This window comes from Schistocerca americana, chromosome 9 (assembly GCF_021461395.2).
Source record: "Schistocerca americana isolate TAMUIC-IGC-003095 chromosome 9, iqSchAmer2.1, whole genome shotgun sequence".
Taxonomy (NCBI): Eukaryota; Metazoa; Arthropoda; class Insecta; order Orthoptera; family Acrididae; genus Schistocerca; species Schistocerca americana.
In genome coordinates this window covers 134,223,910-134,244,568 of record NC_060127.1, presented here as the reverse complement: position 1 = coordinate 134,244,568, position 20,659 = coordinate 134,223,910, and positions in this window count along the sequence as shown.

Below are 20,659 nucleotides of genomic sequence, written 5' to 3'. Positions count from 1 at the left end.
CCAACTACTGGGTGATGGCAACGGCGATCGACGTCAGCGGACGGCGGCCTATTGCACTGACGTTTTCAAAACACGTGACGTCTCGCCTCGGCGCGGGAGCGCGCGGACACGGAATTTAGCGGTAGTCAGTAGCGAGCCAGTGGGTGTGTTGGACTTTCCATCGAGCTACAGACCCCCTTGAAGATGTCCCCCGCAGACGGGGACGAAACGTTAGGAATTGCCACAGAATTCAACAACCGATTACGGCATAACAGCCCGGATAATTATAATGGACATGAAAATTCCGTCCGGGAAAGTCTACATTTTAGTAGATGCAACAGAATTTAGAAAAAAGTGGTAGATCATCAGGAATGAAGACTCAAGGGATCTGCCAATGGAAAACCAACGAAATGTATGTAAAACACTGTACTGTGTCACGCGTTTGTTGCAGAAGTTGTAGCGACACAGCCAAGCTCTGCTCGTGACGCTGCTTGCGAGCTGAGGCGGCTGTTTGGCAGAGTCGCAGAAACAGGGATCGCTCGCCGCCCCTGCGGGCGCGGCCCTGTGGACGCGGCTGTTGGTTGGGTTGCGTGTCCGTCAGGGGCGGCCGCGTCGCCATAGCAACGCTCGCTCCCCCATGCCGTTCCTTCGACCACGGCCGCCCTGCTCCCCTTCTTCTGCTGCGGCCGGCGATCCTCCTGCAAGAATCCTACCCCCCTTCCCCCCCACATCCCCCACCCACGCTAATGAGACTGTCTCCTGTCCAGACGCCGGGTGCGGACAGCCGCGGCGTCCAATATGGCCGACACGGTCCGTCCGGTCTCGTTACGGGGGCCCATCTGCATACTGCTGAGCCGGGGGACCCGCCCGGCGATAAATATAGCACCCTCTCTCTGTGCAGTTCTCTCCTCTTCTCTCTGGCGTCTTCCCTTACCTCCAAGCACTCGTTCTCAGGAAACATTTCGATTACGATTATACTTCCTCGTTCCTTATTTTATGTGTTCACGAGTCATGTTACACAAAAAGTTAGCAATCATTTTTAAATAAAATTGCTTTATCGCCTTTAGTTTTATTTCTTTTTAGCAGAAAGACGTTGGCTTCTCTTAAAAGGGAAATTTAGGAGCTGGCCCTCACGACTTCTTTTATAAAGATAGGACTTGAACAACTATGCATAGACATGTCTTTTCTGTAGTAGCATGTCTTATCTTAAATATTAGTTTGCTGCGTAAGTTCGTAGAGTTTTTCCATAAGTCTCGACAAGAAAATTAAACGAAAAAGAGACTTAAGTCATCAATAATATATTCTCTTTCACTGTTTACAACAGTTTGCCAACATTGGGGTAACGTTTCGATCACGCGATGGTAGAAATCATTTGGTTTTGAGGCGAAGAAGTCGTCGAGCCATGTTCGAAGCGTCTTTTCATCCGGAAATGAAGTTCCTCGAAGTTTCTTCGATAGAGAACGGAAAAGGTGAAAACCTTAGGGCGTAAGGTCAGGTGAAGTAGTGGGTGTGAAACGATTTCCAAATCCTAATCCTGTGTAGTGTTTTTTGTTAGTCTAGCAGGATGCGGGCGGGCGTTAACGTGTGGGTAGCATTACTTCACACACTCTTCTGGTCATTGACCTCGGGTTGCGTCTGCAAGACGTCTCAGTGGTTGACAGTAAATGTCAGCAGTGATTGTGTAATGTTCATGCATTAAATTGTTCTTAAAGCGGTGCTGATATTCAAGACAATGAAAGCGGGTTACAAGCTGTGAGCTATCTGGGGAAGTTGTCCTTGCATTACTAAGCAACTGTTTCACCAGGCATCCAGTCTAGTTTACCAAATTGCCAACCAGACTAACATTAATTATAATCTTTTAATAGTCATCCTGCGACAACCGGTGATATATATATATAAAAATAGAATTTAAATAAAAAGAAATAAATCAGTTTATATTTAGACATTTATTTTAACATTGATCATTGTTCCGTTAAATTTTCAGCATATTAAACTTGATTCATAACTAAATTGGCGCCTTATTTAGGATTGTGAAAATGTCAGTTTTTAATCTTACGGAACACATCAAATGTGGTGCCAAGATTGGGAGACTGCGTACAACACTGCATTCATAAAATAACACACAAAGAACATTGAAGCATATGCAAGAGGAAATTAACCACAACCAGCCGATTTAATTTTCACCCAAAGAAGTTACGTTTGTAGCGCAATCCTGTCCGTCATTAATTTACCACACACTGGTATACTAAATTCATACTAACTCGCTGTGAAATCTTCCCGAAAAGAATAGCTGAGGGATGGTTTGATGATTACACCACATGCTTCACGTGGTCAACTTGGTTTACACAAAGAGCGTAACTCAACAATAATTTTGATGATTAAAATAAATTACATCGAAACGCAATTTACAAAAGAAAAACCTCGAACTGGTTACTATCGACTTACTATTAACCTGATGGTTCAAACAATTGTATAAGCACGTGGTACTGGTCTCACTAAGTACACCCCACGTGGGTTGAACATAAAGAAAAGTTGCTATATTGGAAAATATTGTCAAGACGAGACGTTATAATCTCACACACATTCGCATTTAAGATAGATGATCTTAGAGTTACGGATCCTCAACACGTAGTTCCACTTTACTCACAAAGTAGTGACAAAGCAACTACTGGAAGATATTCTAAACTTCACACTCGAATTACACTGTGTTGCAATTTAAGAAAACATAAGATATTTTAGATCTAAACCTGAAATAAAGGTGATTAAATTTTCAGTTAGTCTGAACTTAAGAAATCCATTATCCTACTGACTTAGCAGAGACGCGCTTAGCTGGAGATCTTACCACTTCAGACTGCCTGGGCCCCTGCCGAGGGTGCTTAACAGATACAAACGGAAGTGACCAGAGAGGCAGCTTCCTATACCAACATGACAAGGGACAGATAGGACCACACTAAGAATAGAAACCTCTCTGCTTTTAGAAAGCGTAGTTACCTGTTCCGACGTTGGTCCTACAGTTCTCTAGCAGACAGGCTTGTCTGCTACCATCAAGCATGCAACTAGAAATACATTTGCTCATTCATCCTCTCACATAGAAGGGAAGGGGGATGACCGTATATTATCATAAACAGTATGTAAAAGAAAGCGGATGTAGGTTCCGTATGAGACTGTGTGACATGAATTACATATAAACCGTGTTTTAAAGTGTAGTAGTGTGACAGATCGTTCTTGTTTATGTGTAAAAGTAACACGTTCCACTGCTCAGTCTCCTCGCAGTTAGTCAGAAACACCACAGTAAATTTAGGAGAGGAATTTATACCGTAAATGACAACAGATTTAAGAAATTAACATGAACGGAATCCAACAGAGACCTTTCAATGGTTACACCTCGGGAAAGCAATTCATGGCACACTACACTGGTCCTGTTCCACCAGATGCATACCATGCTCTTTTGTGGATGCGCGCAGGTCTTTGTAGTGGAGTTGGTGCTTTGGTTGGTCTGACCCACTCCTTTATTTTCATTACGTTATCATAAAGACGCTATTTCTCGTCACCAGTAACGATAGGAATGGTCGGTGTTGTTGACGAGCCAGTTGATGACGAGCAAGCAGAGATGCACACATGATCACCCGCTGATGTTTGTGATTTTGACTTAGAGCATGCGGTACCCATACACCCGATTTTTGAATCTTCCTCATTACATGCAAATGTCGCACGATGCTGGAATGATCACAGTACATCACATTTGCCAGTTCTCGAGTGCAATGACGTGGATCATTGTGGGTTAATGCGTTTAAACAATCTTTATCAAGCCCCGAAGGTCTTACTGAATGTGCAGAGTCACTAACGTCAAAAAGAAAACATCGTTAAAACGAGAACCATTTTCTTGCCGTGCTGTGTCCAACGACATTATCCTCATACACAGCGCAAATGTTTCTTGCTACTCCGCTGATGTCAACCCTCTATTGAACTCAAAAAGGAGAATATGTCGGAAATGTTCCGATTTCTCCACATGATACTCCATTTCCTAGCGTACATAGGTCCAGTCACCATCTCCAAATAACCAAATGACAACATGTTAACTCAGATAGCAACAAAGAACTACAATCAAAAAGTGACGCAATAGCAGCCGGAATGCCAACATGCAGAACAAAAACGCTACGAACTTACGAACCAACCTAATAGCATTCTGTGTGTTTTATTCGGTAATTCACTGTCTCTTCTGAAGTCCTGTTCAAAAACGCATCACTGTGTACCATTCATGCAAACACGACGTTATTAAAAAGTCACACAAAACTGACTTCCACTGTCTTGTATTGGAACACGAGGTAATGTAAATCGTTTTCTTGCTGGAGTTGAGGGCAAAGAGAGAGAGAGGGAAAACGCATACTAGTCATTGAGGTTTAGTGGGTTTCGTCTGTGGGTGTTCTGTGACGGTTAAATTCTCTTGGGTTAAAATTTCCCGTTTTCTGAAACGTCACAACAAGAGTCGGGCTTCTTATCATGACATCGCTGTCTCTGGAATTCCTCTGTCATACCAAACCCCGTGGTGTAGAATTTCCCGTAACCCTCCAAAACTGTGAGCAGGCTGCCTCTTTAAGGACTAACATCTAAACATTTGTGCGCAAAGTTAAATGGATAATGCGAAAATCATGGCACTGAGAAAACTCTTAAAGTGGGGAATTTACACAAATTTTCACACTAACTCCATATGACTGAAGTAGTATGAAGTTAAGATTTAGATCTGATTGCTGATCTCTTCTTGGACATAGGTTAAAAACCTACAACTTAAAGTAAGTGAAGGGACAGAAAGAAACAATGATTAAATTCCGTGCTCTCATTTATTCATAAAGAGAATTACGTGATCGACACAGGAAACAATCAAAACCTGCGACAATTAAATGTACCAAAATTTGCGTGAAGTTTAAATGGAAAGCGGTGTTACTCTCCTATCGGTTAAGACTTTACCCCCTTTCGATGTTCACAATAACTAGTAGCTATCTAATCCCTTAACTGTCAGTTGGAACAGAGACTGGAAGTTGGTGACTAATACCTGAAAGTCCACACATTCATTACCAGTGCAAAAGGAGATCGTCCTGGAATCCACAAGCGTGAAATCAAACTGAGCTACTCTGCCGGTGTTGTGAATTATGCCCACCGTAATTACAACTGAGCTCCTCCTAGATGTGCACTGCAGAAATGCTGGCTCCATCGCGAATGAGACTCCAAGTTGTGGCGACATCTACCGTGCTGCTAAGAGCAGGATACCTGATATGTCTGCGTAAGCAGAAGAAACTAACGATCAAAGTCCGAAAACAATTTATTAGACTATGCAATTAACCAAACAAATTCTCCAAGCATAGCACCAACACAAAACAGTGATCCATCTTCGAATCACGACTACATACAAGAATAACACAGAAACAACTAAAATAATTTCCTACTAGTCTCCGCCAGAGACTTTTCCGATACACCAAGCCTGATCCAGAGATCAGCGAGAAGATCCAAGCCTGACTACCTGGGCAGTAGCTATCCACGTCTGCTGGCGGTCGATGAACTGCCGATGTGCGGCCGAGCGCCGGCCTTTAAAGCGCTTCGGCGGGCGAGTACCTCGGAACTATTTTCCATCACATGGTTTGACGTGTGAAAATAGTTCTGGGATCTGCAGCGACCTCTTCCTTATGTTTATGTAGGCTGGTAGTGGTCCCTGGTGGCCTCTGGTGTCTTTGCTGTGTTGTTGTTGATGTTGTTGTTGTTGTTGTTGTTGTTGTGGCCATTCATCAATGTTGCCTGTAGGTTGTGTATCGCTTCGGTGTGCCTGCGAAGCGGGCAACCCCCAGCTGCAGGCTGTCAGTTTGGTTGCAGATACTCTAGGCGCCGTGATGTCTGGTGGAGAAGGCCTCAGCAATACCCTCGCGTCCTACAAGAATGTCGAGCTCTCGCGTCCTAAGGCCGAGTGCTTCTTTTGCGGGCTAACTTACGACCTGTGTATTCCTTGTCGCCAAAAGGTGCCAGTCGCCAGTCCAAAACTACCAACCACTGTGATCCAGTCACGAAGATTCCCTCAAACACAGAGTTACACCAAAAACAGCGCGTCTTTTCTAGCCTCCAGTGTCAACATGGAACTTTCCCCTGCTACCAAAACCATTCATTTCGACACTGCAGTCTGACGTCACACATCTTCACGTCAACTACAAGTTATCCTGCCAATGTTCATAGCCTCGCAAATGGCTTCGAGAAATTCAGACAGGATCACTATAGGTTAGAGTTTGTTTCCTGTGGCCTGTACTTTCTACAACCAGCAGATGCTAATTTTCAAAATGTGTTAGGAAACATAGAATGGCGCCCTGGACCCTCATACTCGGTGCCGTTCTGCCCTTTGCCGGACCTCAGCCGCAAGCGCTGATGTGGGAGGAGAATGCCTGCCACCCCTCGTGGGTTCCACGCCAGCTTCACTTCCAAGAATCTTACGCCGCCCAGGCCCGGTCCCTTCACCGGCTAAAGCGTTTCCTATTGCTCTGTCTCAAGTCCACCTCTCTGCAGATTCGCACACACCCCAGTATCATTCACAATCCATCAAAAATCGTCACTGGGTTGATAATGAGACACATGCAAACTACACAGGGCACCATACTGCCTACTGTAAGGTAGCAGATTTTGCACCTTACATGATGCTAAATCAGTACTAATACACCGAATAATAATTGATAATTGGCCCACCGGTAGAAGAGAATGGATACAGAAAAGGAAGCTGTGTGTGTCATGTCAGACTAACGAGATGGGCTCAGAGGCTGGAACACGGCCTAAGGAAGGTGTTCATGTCATGTCAAACTAACGGGATGGCCACGGACGGACCCCTTTGCCGGCTGGCACTTCAGACCACCAAAGACGTTCGGAGAGGCTGGGCCATCACAACAAGAAGCGAGAAGGAGCTATGTGCGAAAGATAGAAAGACGATTTCGCGCCACAGTGGAAAATTTGCGGAAGACTGTGGCGGGATTGGCGCAGAGGGCGTAGAGATACGTATTAAAAGTTTGGCGGCAACAGTAACCGCGGGAGAATTCTGTGTCGTGGTTGGGTACAAACGCGCACGGATACAGGGAAGTCTGTGTCGTGATTGGCTACCAACGCGCACGGATCCGTGCGTCGAAGAACGGCCAGGTTTGCAAAAACTCTGAAGGAGGACTCTGGAGTCGGTTGTGGAGGAGAGGAGTCGCGGTGTCTGGCTGCCCTGCTTGGAGAGCGTGGAGAGAAGTAGGTTGGAGAAGTTACCGGCATTGAGTCCAGTGGTTACTCTCCAAGTCTGAATAGAGCATACGACTCCACACACGTAGCATTATCTGTTCCCCTGAGGAGAGAAACAGATTTGTACTAACTTGTGGTGTTCATATGTAATCTGAAGTTTACCTTTGCTGCCGCGCACTTGAGTCGACCAACTACTCTTGGCATATGTGCAAGTAGCTTGAGTATTGACTAGTGAAGGACTCCGCAATTGAACACTTACGTACAGGAGTTTACGGGCGCAAACCACGTCCACGTTGGAGATTAAAGCCAAGCTCGGTCACGGGAAAAACGGCATCACGACGTTGGCTGGGCCGACCGTCGTAATCATCACGGAGAATTACGGTGATATTAGCAATCCCAAAGTAGGGCACTGTAATTCTAAATGAGTTCGTATTCCGCTAGATCTTTGACTGGTGCTGTCTGAGGCTGTGTCCGTTCAGGCAGAACTGCAATACAGTCACTTGCGGGTTCAGTGTTGACTTAAGTAGTTAGGAATAGAGGACGCATTGTGCCAATGATAAGCCAATTAGGTTAGCGAATGTATTGTATTGCCATGTTATGCTAGAAATATTGCTCATCCTGTTTTCTGAATAAATCTTAATTTGGTATCATATGCTAGTCACCGCATTATTGATTTCGTAGCTAGCAATCATATTTTTGTTTACTAATTAGAGTGTAATGGTAATTTCTATGCAAATGATACTGGGGGCATAGCCGCGCGTTTAAACAGAGCCAACTTAAGTCAGATAGCAACTCATGATCGACTAAGACTGCCAATAGACATTTTTCAATATATCGATAATTTTACAATAAACCCCCGTACGTTGCAACCGCGTTTTATAATATCAATAACATTTTTATACCGATTTTCCCTGTTTCAGACTCAGAATGATAAGTATATTCTAATTCTCGATTAAGCCGGCATGCAAAATGCTTGCCGTTCTTCAAGCTTTACGCCTGCTTTCAACCACAATGAAAGAGAAGTAACGATCCAGTTCTTACTCAAGGACTGCCATTACTGTACACAATATATCGTTTAAAATTGCTCCATAGTATATGACATGTTCCTATACTGTAAATAAGATTACGTTATTCCAGTTACTGTTAGCCTAACTTATATTTTCCATAGTAGCACATCTAGCTTCTCTTAGTTGGTATCCATTGTACTCACACAAATCTTCAAGTGAATGCGGTTGGCAGTTTGACCGATGTGCATTTCTTTCTCTGTTTCTGTTTGCCTTTTGTCAACTCTAGCAAGTTGACGAGTTACGCTTTCCCGGCTACCTAGATTGTGTTCAATACACCAGAGTCAAAGCCAGTTTTATGTTGCGCTTTTAATAACGTCAAGTTTACGATGCGATTCCAAAAATTAGACGAAAAAATTCGTGTTTGAACATATGAAGAATGCGAGCGCTGTTTAGTACAAAACAGTCCTATTTAGTTAACCATGTCGCCTTTTAGCCTCGTAATTACTGAGTCGGTGGTCAGATCCACACAAAAGGAATAATTTTTTTTACTTTTTATTTCAGTTCAATACTTATTGTCAGACTGAAGCATTAATTAACAAATGCTGATAAGAATCATAACTTTTTAGTCTAAAAACATGTTCGTATTTAATTACTAATCACATAAAAAATGTAGTATTCGTAATAAATCAAATATCAGTAGTATTAGCTTTTTGTTGTTTTCAATGTTATGTTTGTATTTTCGTAATGCGTAGAAATAAAGTGTTTTCTTTCTGATTTTATGTTCGCCATCTTTTTACCAATTTTTTATCTACTGCAAATATTGAGAAACCACATATGTCCAAAAACTAAACTTTACGGGAGACACAAAAACCATTCTCGCTCTTAAAATTATGCTGAAATTCCAGCTTCTTTCTTCTCATTTTTCTTTCAAATGAATATGGAAGGATGAATTCCAGTGGGCTGTAGAAAAACGTGATACGTTTTCTTTACGTTAATTTAAAACTTATTTAGTGAATATGTGCGCTTTCTTAGTATTTTGTAATACGTAAGCATAAATCGTTACTCAACTCTTACTTCATTGCTAATATGTACAAATCAAACATATTATGCCAATTTTCGATTGTCTTTGGAATTATACTCCACATACACACCAAGAAGAAATGCAGATAATAAACGGGTATTCATGGGACAAATATATTATACTAAAGCTGACATATGATTACATTTTCACGCAATTTGAGTGCATAGATCCTGAGAAATCAATACACAGAACAACCACCTCTGGCCGTAATAACGGCCTTGATACGCCTGGGCATTGAGTCAAACAGAGCTTGGATGGCGTGTACAGATACAGCTGCCCATGCAACTTCAACACGATAGCACAGTTCATCAAGAGTAGTGACTGGCGTATTGTGACGAGCCAGTTGCTCAGCCACCGCTGACCAGGCGTTTTCAATTGGTGAGAGATCTGGAGAATGTGCTGGCTAGGGCAGCTGTCGAAGATTTTCTGTATCCAGAAAGACCCGTACCGGACCTGCAACATGCGGTCGTATTATCCTGCTGAAATTTGGGTTTTGCAGGGATCGAATGAAGGGTAGAGCCACGGGTCGTAATACATCTGAAATGTAACGTCCGCTGTTCAGAGTGCCGTCAGTGCTAACAGGTGACCGAGACGTGTAACCAATGGCACCCCATACCATCACGCCGGTTGATACGCCAGTACGGCGATGACGAATACACGCTTCCAATGTGCGTTCACCGCGATGTCGCCAAACACGGATGCGACCATCATGATGCTGCAAACAGAACTTGGATTCATCCGAAAAAATGACGTTGTGGCATTCGTGCACCCAGGTTCGTCGTCGAGTACACCATCGCAGGCGCTCCTGTCTGTGATGCACCGTCAAGGGTAACCGCAGCCATGGTCTCCGAGCTGATAGTCCATGCTGCTGCAAACGTCGTCGAACTGTTCGTGCAGATGGTTGTTGTCTTGCAAACGTCCCCAACTGTTGAATCAGGGATTGAGACGTGGCTGCACGATCCGTTACAGCCATGCGGATAAGATGCCTGTCATCTCGACTGCTAGTGATACGATGCCGTTGGGATCCAGCACGGCGTTCCGTATTAACCTCCTGAACCCACCGATTCCATATTCTGCTACCAGTCATTGGATCCCGACCAACGCGAGCAGCAGTGTCGCGATACGATAAACCGCAATCGCGATATGCTACAATCCGGCCTTTATCAAAGCCGGAAACGTGATGGTACGCATTTCTCCTCCTTACACGAGGCATCACAACAACGTTTCACCAGGCAACGCCGGTCAACTACTGTTTGTGTATGAGAAATCGGTTGGAAACTTTCCTCCAGTCAGCACGTTTTAGGTGTCGCCACCGGCGCCAACCATGTGTGAATGCTGTGAAAAGCTAATCATTTGCATATCACAGCATGTTCTTCCTGTCGGTTAAATTTCGCGTCTGTACCACGTAATCTTCGTGGTGTTGCAATTTTAATGGACAGTAGTGTATGATCCACTCTTTGATGGAGTTGGCCAGTTGTACACCCGGGTGACAAAAGTCGTGGGATGGCAATACGCACACATACAGATGGAGGTAGTGTCGCGTACACAGAATATAAAAGGGCAGTGAACTGGCGGAGCCGTCATTTGTACTCAGGTGATTGAAGAGACCGAAGTTTTTATGGCCGCATGGCGGGATTTGAACGCGGAATGATAATAGGAGGTAGATGCTTGGGACATTCAACTTTGGAAATCTTCAGTGTTAACAGACTAGCAACGGTGCGTGAAGTAACAGAAGAGTTCAATGTGGGACGTACGACGAGCGTATCCCTTAGGACAGTGCGGCGAAATTTGGCGTTAATGGGATATGGCAGCAGATGGACGGCACGAGTGCCTTTGTTAACAGCAAAACATCACCTGCAGCGGCTCTCCTGGACTCGTGACTATATCGATTGGACCCTAGACGATTGGAAAACCGAGAACAATGATCAATGTTAAAATAAATGTCCAAATATAAACTGATTTTTTTCTTTTTATTTAAATTGTCTTTTCATATATATATATATATCACCGGTTATCGTAAGATGACTACTAAAAGATGATAATTAATGTTAGTCTGGTTGGCAATTTGGTAAACTAGACTAGATACCTGGTGAAACAGTTGCTCAGTAACACAAGGTTAATTTCCCCAGATAGCTCACAGCTTGTAACCTACTTTTATTATCTTGAATATCAGCACCGCTTTCAGAACAAATTAATGCATCAACATTACAAGCTGGTAGTGGCTCCGCAATGGTGTGGGCTGTGTTTATATGAAATGGTGGGTCCTCTGGTCCAACTGAACAAATCGTTGGCTACTTGGAGACCATTTGCAGCCATTCATAGACTTCATGTTCCCAGACAACGATGGAATTGTTATGGATGGCAATGTGCCATGTCATCGGGTCACAATTTTTTGCGATTGGTTTGAAGAACATTCTGGAGGTCGAGGGAATGATTTTGTCACGCTGATCGCCTGACATGAAGCCCATCGAACATTTATGAGACAATCGAGAGGTCATTTCGTGCACGAGACCCTGCATGGGCAACACTTCCGCAATTATGGACGACTGTACAGGCAGCATGGATACATATTCCTGCAGGGAACTTCCATCGACTTGTTGAGTCCATGCCACGTCGAGATGCTGCGCTACTAGGGGCAAAGGGAGGCACCACACCGATATTCGGAGGTATCGCATGACTTTTTTTCACCTGGATGTACTGTTTTGTGTGTTATAGTTGGAATCAATCTACTCCCGTATCGCTGGCTTGTGTGGCCGAGCGGTTCTAGGCGCTTCAGTCTGGAATCGAGCGACCGCTACGGTCGCAGATTCGAATCCTGCCTCGGGCATGGATGTGTGTGATGTCCTTAGGTAAGTTAGGTTTAAGTAGTTCTAAGTTCTAGGGGACTGATGACCTCAGATGCTAGCTCAGCGCCATTTGAATTTGAACTCCCGTCTCAAACCAAAGACCCCACCGTTGTACCGGCGAGTGTACTTTCGTCCGGCACAACACCCTCTGTCTGTGCTAACATCGCAACAGAATGTCTAAAATGACGGTCCCAGGCGGGAGAGGCGACTTTCCATAGCGTGTCTCGCCGTGGGTGCGCCACGAGTCGCCGGCCATAGGGTGTGTCGCGTCTTGGTCTGGCCTGTGTTTTATTAACCCCCCACCCCCATGCCACCCCGGACGGATTTCTCCCCACAGGGGCGAGAGCGTTATCAGTCGCCGCGCACGCCAAATATAAATATGAAAACCTGGGGAGGGGTGGAGGAGAAGGGAGGGGTGGTTGCCATGGCGCCGGACGCGACGCGGCTAAGCGGGGGTGTCGGAAAAGGGTGCGTCCAGGGGGTGCGAGCGGCGAAAGAGCCACGGAGTAATTGTCTGCCGAGCGGCCATCTTGCTGCCACGCTATGGCCATCTTCCGCGGATGTATGAAAACTGAGCCGAGCAGTATTCGCGTCCAGTATTCCTGGATCTCACACGTCGAATGTTGTCATTACACACTCATTCGGGAAAAATATACAACTTTCTCGAGTTGGCAGCCATGTTAGAAGATACGCTTTGAGATGGTCTTGAGTTTTTCTTGAATATCTCTGGTTTTCGAGTGGTGTTTTGCTTATAAACATTTCTGTAGTTTGATTTTCTGCTATGTTGACATTCTAGAAAGTTATTATGCCTCTAAAAAAGTATTTTGGCACTGGTGTGGAGATCTAGAGTTGCTAGGAAAATATTCTGGGTTCAGTTTGGGGCAGTCACTGGTGGTAGTGGGCCCTTGACGCAATTAAAGAGGCCAGATAACTAGGAGGAACAAGGAAATGAAGAGAGAAGATCAGGAACACGTAAACCGAAAAGATATACAGCTGCAGTCTATTACGAACAACAGAGGTGACCCATAGATCAAATACACCTTTGAATTAAATTTCCTGAGAATTACATTTTCTGACATATTTATTTCATGCACAGTAAATCTATTTGAGGTAGAGGTTTGAACCTTTTTGGGATGCTTCAGGATACTAATCGGCGTAAGTAAGCTACAGACACTAGCGTACTACCAACAAGAAGAAAAATACGTACTGATTAGTTGTAGGAACATAAACTTAACTTTGACAGAAAAAGGTAAATATTCCTAGAATAAAAAAAAAAGAAATTGCCACCGAAACAAAGTTATTGTAGTCTGCTTTTTAGATGGACACGTTAATATGTAAAGTTTCAAGCATCTAACTAAGGTAGGTAATCGTTATTTAGATTCCAAATATTGACTGGGAAACACATGTACTTTACTGATCTTTAGTCCGTGCCCGGTAGCTGAGTGGTCAGCGTGACAGAATGTCAATCCTAAGGGCCTGCGTTCGATTCCCGGCTAGGTCTGAGATTTTCTCAGATCAGGGACTGGGTGTCGTGTTGTCCTAATCATCATCATCTCATCCCCATCGACGCGCAAATCGCCGAAGTAGCGTCAAATCGAAAGACTTGCACCCGGCGAACGGTCTACCCGGCGGGAGGCCCTAGTCACACGACATTATTATTACTGATCTTCACAAAGAAATTGTAATAAGAAGTAATGTGATTAACTGTATATCAAAATTTTCAACAAGGAACACTCCTATTGTCCTACAGCTTTCGTCCAAGTAAGAGTTCACGTTATTTAGTTAGAGCCATGTAAACTTTATGAGAATTGTTAGTATTGTTGCAGGAGTTCACAGGCAAGTTACCTTAACGCATTTGCATATCTAAGAAGTTTCGCTGCCATACGATAATTACAGCACAAATTGGACATCAAGGAGTCGCTGCACTTTCATTATAACGACCCGGTATTAGCGTGGTTTTCCCGGCCTGCAAGACTGTGCGGAATTAGGGGCACATTGTTCCATTAAGTTTCGGCTGTGCAGCCGTAAGAAATCTCCTTGTTCTTCTAATATTTCGGCTGTATACCGTCCAGCCATCTTCAGAGTGAGCCGCAAGACTGCGGCTCCAGTGCTCGCTTCGTCCCTTTATACTCGTGTACCGCTCGACTGCGCATGCGGCCACAGATGCAAATGCGCAGAGACGTTGGTCGGCGGCAGAGACGTGCATAATGCGCGAGTTGTATCTATGACTCCGCAGTCGATCTGTGATGGCATTTCGATATATCATTGCGAGCTGCGCTGTGACGACGTCTTTGTGAGTTTATTACAGCAAGTACCGGATTCCATGATTTATCAAGATTGAAACCACTATCTCTATTAATTAAATTCGTCGTCAAGCGAATTTCAATTGCCTCCTTCACTATCGAGTCTCAAAAGGATGATGTAGTTGCCAAAATTTCGACGTTGTCATACAACATACCGTGACCATTATTAATACAGTGCTCTGCCACTGCCGACTTGTTAGGTTGTAAAAATCCTGTGTAACTCCGGTGTTCTGTGTGGTGTCACCGCCAGACACCACACTTGCTAGGTGGTAGCCTTTAAATCGGCCGCGGTCCGTTAGTATACGTCGGACCCGCGTGTCGCCATTATCAGTGATTGCAGACCGAGCGCCGCCACACGGCAGGTCTAGTCTAGAGAGACTCCCTAGCACTCGCCCCAGCTGTACAGCCGACTTTGCCAGCAATGGTTCACTGACTACATACGCTATCATTTGCCGAGACGTCAGTTTAGCATAACCTTCAGCTACGTCATTTGCTACGACCTAGCAAGGCGCCATTAACAGTTGCTATTGATCTTGTGATTAATGTACAGTCAAGAGCGACGTTCACCATTAACGGATTAAAGTTAAGTATTCCACCAGCTACGTCCGTTTTTCTAAATTCTAATTTCCTTGTCCTGTTCCAGACCTCACGCCAGCCTGCGTGAGCTAAAACGCGCGCCTTTCGGCTTCCTCTATTATTAAGGTGTTGGCTCTCCTGCCAACCCACAACATTCTGTACATATTTCTTGGACAGTACGAGTTGTTTGTCCGATGTAAGAAAGGCCACATTCACATGTAATTTTGTGAACTCCAGATTTTCGGAGCAGCAAATCATCTTTGATGGAGCCCACGAGTGCAGCTGTCTTGGGTGGAGACGAAAAATCACTTTTACTTTGTGTCTGCCGAGAATCCATCCTATTTTTGATGAGAGGCTACCCACATATGGCAGGAAGGCCATCGATTTAAAGAAACTTCCTGGCAGATTAAAACTGTGTGCACCGACCGATTCTCGAACTCGGGACCTTTGCCTTTCGCGGGCAAGTGCTCTACCATCTGAGCTACGCAAGCACGACTCACGCCCGGCCCTCACAGCTTTACTTCTGCCAGTAACTCGTCTCCTTCGCAGGAGAGCTTCTGTAAACTTTGGAAGGTAGGAGGCGAGGTACTGGCAGAAGTAAAGCTGTGAGGGCCAGGCGTGAGTCGTGCTTGGGTAGCTCAGATGGTAGAGCACTTGCCCGCGAAAGGCAAAGGTCCCGAGTTCGAGTCTCGGTCCGGCACACGGTTTTAATCTGCCAGGAAGTTTCATATCAGCGCACACTCCGCTGCAGAGTGAAAATCTCATTCTGGAAACATCGATTTAAAGGTTTCTTCATCTTCTTCTGCTTTCTTTGTGGCCTCTTTTGGTTTCATTTTCAATGCCTTCTGTATTTGTTGTGGAGAGTACCCATTGTCTTCAAACACTCTTTGTAAGTGGGAAAGTTCATCTTGCAGACTGCTTTCGTCAGAAATAATGTGCGCTCTGTGGGTCAAAGTTCGGAGAACACTCATTGTCTGGGCAGGATGGTGGCAGCTATTTCCACGTAAATACAGGTCGGTGTGCGTCGGCTTCCTATACACTTCATGTCCCAAAGTGCCATCCTCTCTGCGCCTAACCAAAACATCCAAGAATGGAAGGCATCCCTCCTTTTCAATTTCCATTGTGAACTTTATTTGATCGTGGAGGGAGTTCAGATGTCTTAAGAAATCTTGCAAGTTGTCTTCACCATGGGGCCAAACTACAAAGGCGTCATCAACATGCCTCCAGAATACCGTGGGCTTCAAGTCAGCAGATTCAAGCGCCTTGTCCTCGAAGTGCTCCATAAATAAATTGGCCACCAGAGGGGGTAAGGGACTACCCATGGCGACTCCATCCGTCTGTTCAAAAAATTCGTTGTTAAATAAGAAATATGTGGAGGTCAGAACATGTCTAAACAAAGCTGAAATCTCTTTGTCAAAACTTCTTTCAATAAGTTGTAGAGATTTTGGAAGGGGAACCTTTGTAAATAAAGCCACCACATCAAAATTAATATATCAGACGGGTTCATTTTCAGTGATTTCAGTTTACTAATGAAGTCAGCAGAGTATCTTATGTGGTGAGTACATTTTCCCACAAGAGGCCTCAACAATGATGCCAGTTGTTTGGCAACGTCATAGGTCGGAGAGCCTATGTTACTCACTATGGGGCACATTGTACGATGTCCAACACGAATGTGGATGGAGCGTTAGGAACGAAAAAAATTCGTTGACGACGACCTCGCAATCCGCAAGGCTCGCCAGCAGCTAGGACGTTTTGCGGCTGAAGTAGCGGGCCCAGCCTCTGCTCTACGCCGGTACTTGCCGGCGCCGCTGTCTCAGCGACCTCCCGTTATTTTGCGCGCGTCTCGCAGATTGCGCACCATTTCCAGACCGACACAAAAGCAAAGCCACAGACCCATCAATCTCCCCGCTCTTCAGACCACACATCCCAGCAGCTTCATCATATACTATTCCCCCACACGCGCGAGACCATTTCATATGAAAAGAGAGACGGAACGGGGAAACAAAAAATGCAAGTCAGAGTTAAATCCTCTGCACTTCCTGCAGTCTCATGCAACATGTGCACTTCCTTTCTCCTGACGATGGCAAAGGGTTTCGGTGTGCTCCGTCTGCTCGCTGGCAGCCACCAGCCCCGATGTTAATCAATCTCTGCACACATTTTTTTTTTCCACGCCGGCCGGTGCGTGGAGTTCTCCACGTGTATTTCTCCTCTCATAATACAATCGCCACTCTCCCCAATCCGTTGCTCAATAATCGGTGATCATCCTCGAGGGCAGAAATCCACGACGGCAGCTTGCCGCCACGGAACGGCAGCAAAACTCGCGTTTTTTTTCTCTCTCTCTCTTCTTCCGGAGTAGCTGCGTCACCGGACGGCGATATATTAACACGGCACAAAAGAGACGTAGAGAGAGAGACAGAGAGGGAGCGAGAAAGGCGGCTAAAGGGGTGAGTGGAGGCTGGGCGGTTTGTTTGCAGGTCTGCTGCGCCCCCCGCGTCATCTTGAAAGCGAAAGCCGGCAGCTCGCAAAAAACGATCCCCACATTCCCACACTGGCTGCCGGGCCGCCCGTTGCCTGTCGATCTTTCCCTTGGGGCATCTCACACGGCTATTCCGCGTTCAGTGAACTTCAAATCAAGACCTTACTTGCTGACCTGTCAAAAAAATCTTACAATCCCTTACACATTTATGGACCATGTTCCAAGATCACGCATTATGACGAAAATATGCTATATAGAAACCAACCAGGAGATTCAGCGAAACACATCTCGCTCTGTTCGTCCATGAAGTCGAGAGCGCCGTAAACAAGTGACAGTTCGATACAGTTCCCCACAGTCATTTAATGGACAAAGTAAGAGCATATGGACTATCAGACCAATTGTGTGATTGGATTGAAGAGTTCCTGCATAACAGAACACAGCATGTCATTCTCAATGGAGAGAAGTCTTCCGAAGTAAGAGTGACTACAGGTGTGCCGCAGGGGAGTGTTGTAGGACCGTTGCTATTCACAATATACATAAATGACCTTGTGGATGACATCGGAAGTTCACTGAGCCTTTTTCCAGATGATGCTGTGGTGTATCGAGAGGTTGTAACATTGGAAAATTGTACTGAAATGCAGGAGGATCTGCAGCGAATCTACGCATGGTGCAGGGAATGGCAATTGAATCTCAATGTAGACAAGTGTAATGTGCTGCGAATACATAGAAAGATAGATCCCTTATCATTTAGCTACAAAATAGCAGGTCAGCAACTGGAAGCAGTTAATTTCATAAATTATCTGGGGGTACGCATTAGGAGTGATTTAAAATGGAATGATCATATAAAGTTGATCGTCGGTAAAGCAGATGCTAGACATGTGCAGGCAGACGAATGATTGCAATTTCAGAAAAACTGGATGACGTATTTAGGAATAAAGGCTTCATTGGAAGAATCCTAAGGAAATGCAATCCGAAAACAAAGGAAGTAGGTTACAGTACGCTTGTTCGCCCACAGCTTGAATACTGCTCAGCAGTGTGGGATCCGTGCCAGATAGGGTTGATAGAAGAGATAGAGAAGATCCAACGGAGAGCAGCGCGCTTCGTTACAGGATCATTTAGTAATCGCGAAAGCGTTACGGAGATGATAGATAAACTCCTGTGGAAGACTCTGCAGGAGAGACGCTCAGTAGCTCGGTACGGGCTTTTGTTAAAGTGTCGAGAACATACCTTCACCGAAGAGTCAAGCAGTATATTGCTCCCTCCTACGTATATCTCGCGAAGAGACCATGAGGATAAAATCAGAGAGATTAGAGCACACACAGAGGCATACCGACAATCCTTCTTCCCACGAACAATACGAGACTGGAATAGAAGGGAGAACCGATAGAGGTACTCAGGGTACCCTCCACCACACACCGTCAGGTGGCTTGCGGAGTATGGATGTAGATGTAGATGTAGAACAAGGGCGCTCGGGCTGTTGCTGTGTTTCTCGATATCCGAAAGGCATTCGATATAGTACTGTACCATATCATTTAGTGGGAAAACAAAAAATTCGTGCTCCCGAATATCGGAACATATGTTTGACTGAATTCAAGGCTTCCTACGAGATGTAACATTACATGAGTATGTCCTATATAGTCGGATCTACTTTGCGTCACGTGAGTGTAGGGGAGTCGAAACCAGTAGTGAACCATGACGTCATATCAACTTGAGATTTTTTTTTTTTTTTTATACATGTCATTCACTTCTAAATTTTATTGATTATTTACAGAGCAAAGAATTTAATTTTCTACAACATTTAATAGGTAACGAGCCTTAATGAGGTAAATATAAATATGTTTTGACATAGAAAATAACCTTGTTGCATTATGCATGATATGTTTTCTCTTTGTAAGAACAAACCTTCCGTGTTCCTCGAGTGCGCGATCAAGTAGTCGTCGAGTGCAGATCTACTGTACCCTTCATGAATGGGCTTAGAATTGCTAATTTACAACCCGGAGTTGATTTAAAAATTATTCTAGGGAACCACGGCCCGACTTTGGTGCAAACAAATCGCGCGCGTATTCTCAAATATCGGCGCGGAGTTTAAGATACGCGGCTCGATATCGGTTTTTATCGTCACGTGTATGATTCATTAACACTAACAGCAATTTACGGACATCAGCTTGATAATAACTATCAAGGACTTATATGAACGGCATAGTAATCGTTTTGATGCTTAAAGCAAGCAAGAAGTGATTTACTGTCGGGATACGACAAATTTTAATCGTTGCATAGTCAGCTTGTTGATAAGTTGCTTAGCAACTCATAAACGGACAATGATAGAATGATCGAAACGATCTTTTAAGTATCAATGACCAGTACACACACATCAGGAATTAATTACTGTAACTGTGAGTGACTTCTGCATTCGAGAGTTTTTTGTATTTCAGCTAATTGGTATTAATAAACTTCTTTCGAAGTTGAAACTTCATCAGTGATGTCGCGCTCATTCAGTTTAGTTGAACGATAGATAGTACTAGCTACGCTTTTATAGTTTTAAAAGGAAAGAGAGCGCATATTTTTTCTTTTGAGAAATATTCGTACTTCAGTCATCAGTCTTCTCAAACCAGAGGCACGCGTGATGCTCCCTCACAGCACTACGATACCGCGAACCACCACACATATGTACCCCCTTCTCACAACATTTCTGCATTGAAAGCCCTGAGACATAGCCGCGGTACGAAGAAGGAAGAGAGAAAAGGAAAGATCAGCGAAAGAATCGGAGCAAAGAGAGAAGGGGAGGTCACAGAGAGAAACGCTATACATTACTCGTAACGGGATGAAGTAAAACTGCAGGGACTATCTGGAAATGGAGGAAAAGAGGTCCTAAGGGCTTGTGTCCGGAACCGGACGGTGTGCGTGCAACAATAACAAATCGTCGCGAAACAGTACAAAGCTGCACTGCATCCACGTCACAACAGATGTTCAAAGTGGCCTCCATGGGATTGCAGGTCATAGCTATAGTAGCGGTTGTCATGCAGGATACAAATAATCGTACTTTGTCTCACACCATGTTGGCGGACCACTTGCCTGGAGCTTTGTAGTAGGGTTCGTCTCAATATCCTGTACAGCCCGCTCCTACAGTTCTGGTGTAAGCTTAGTCTTCC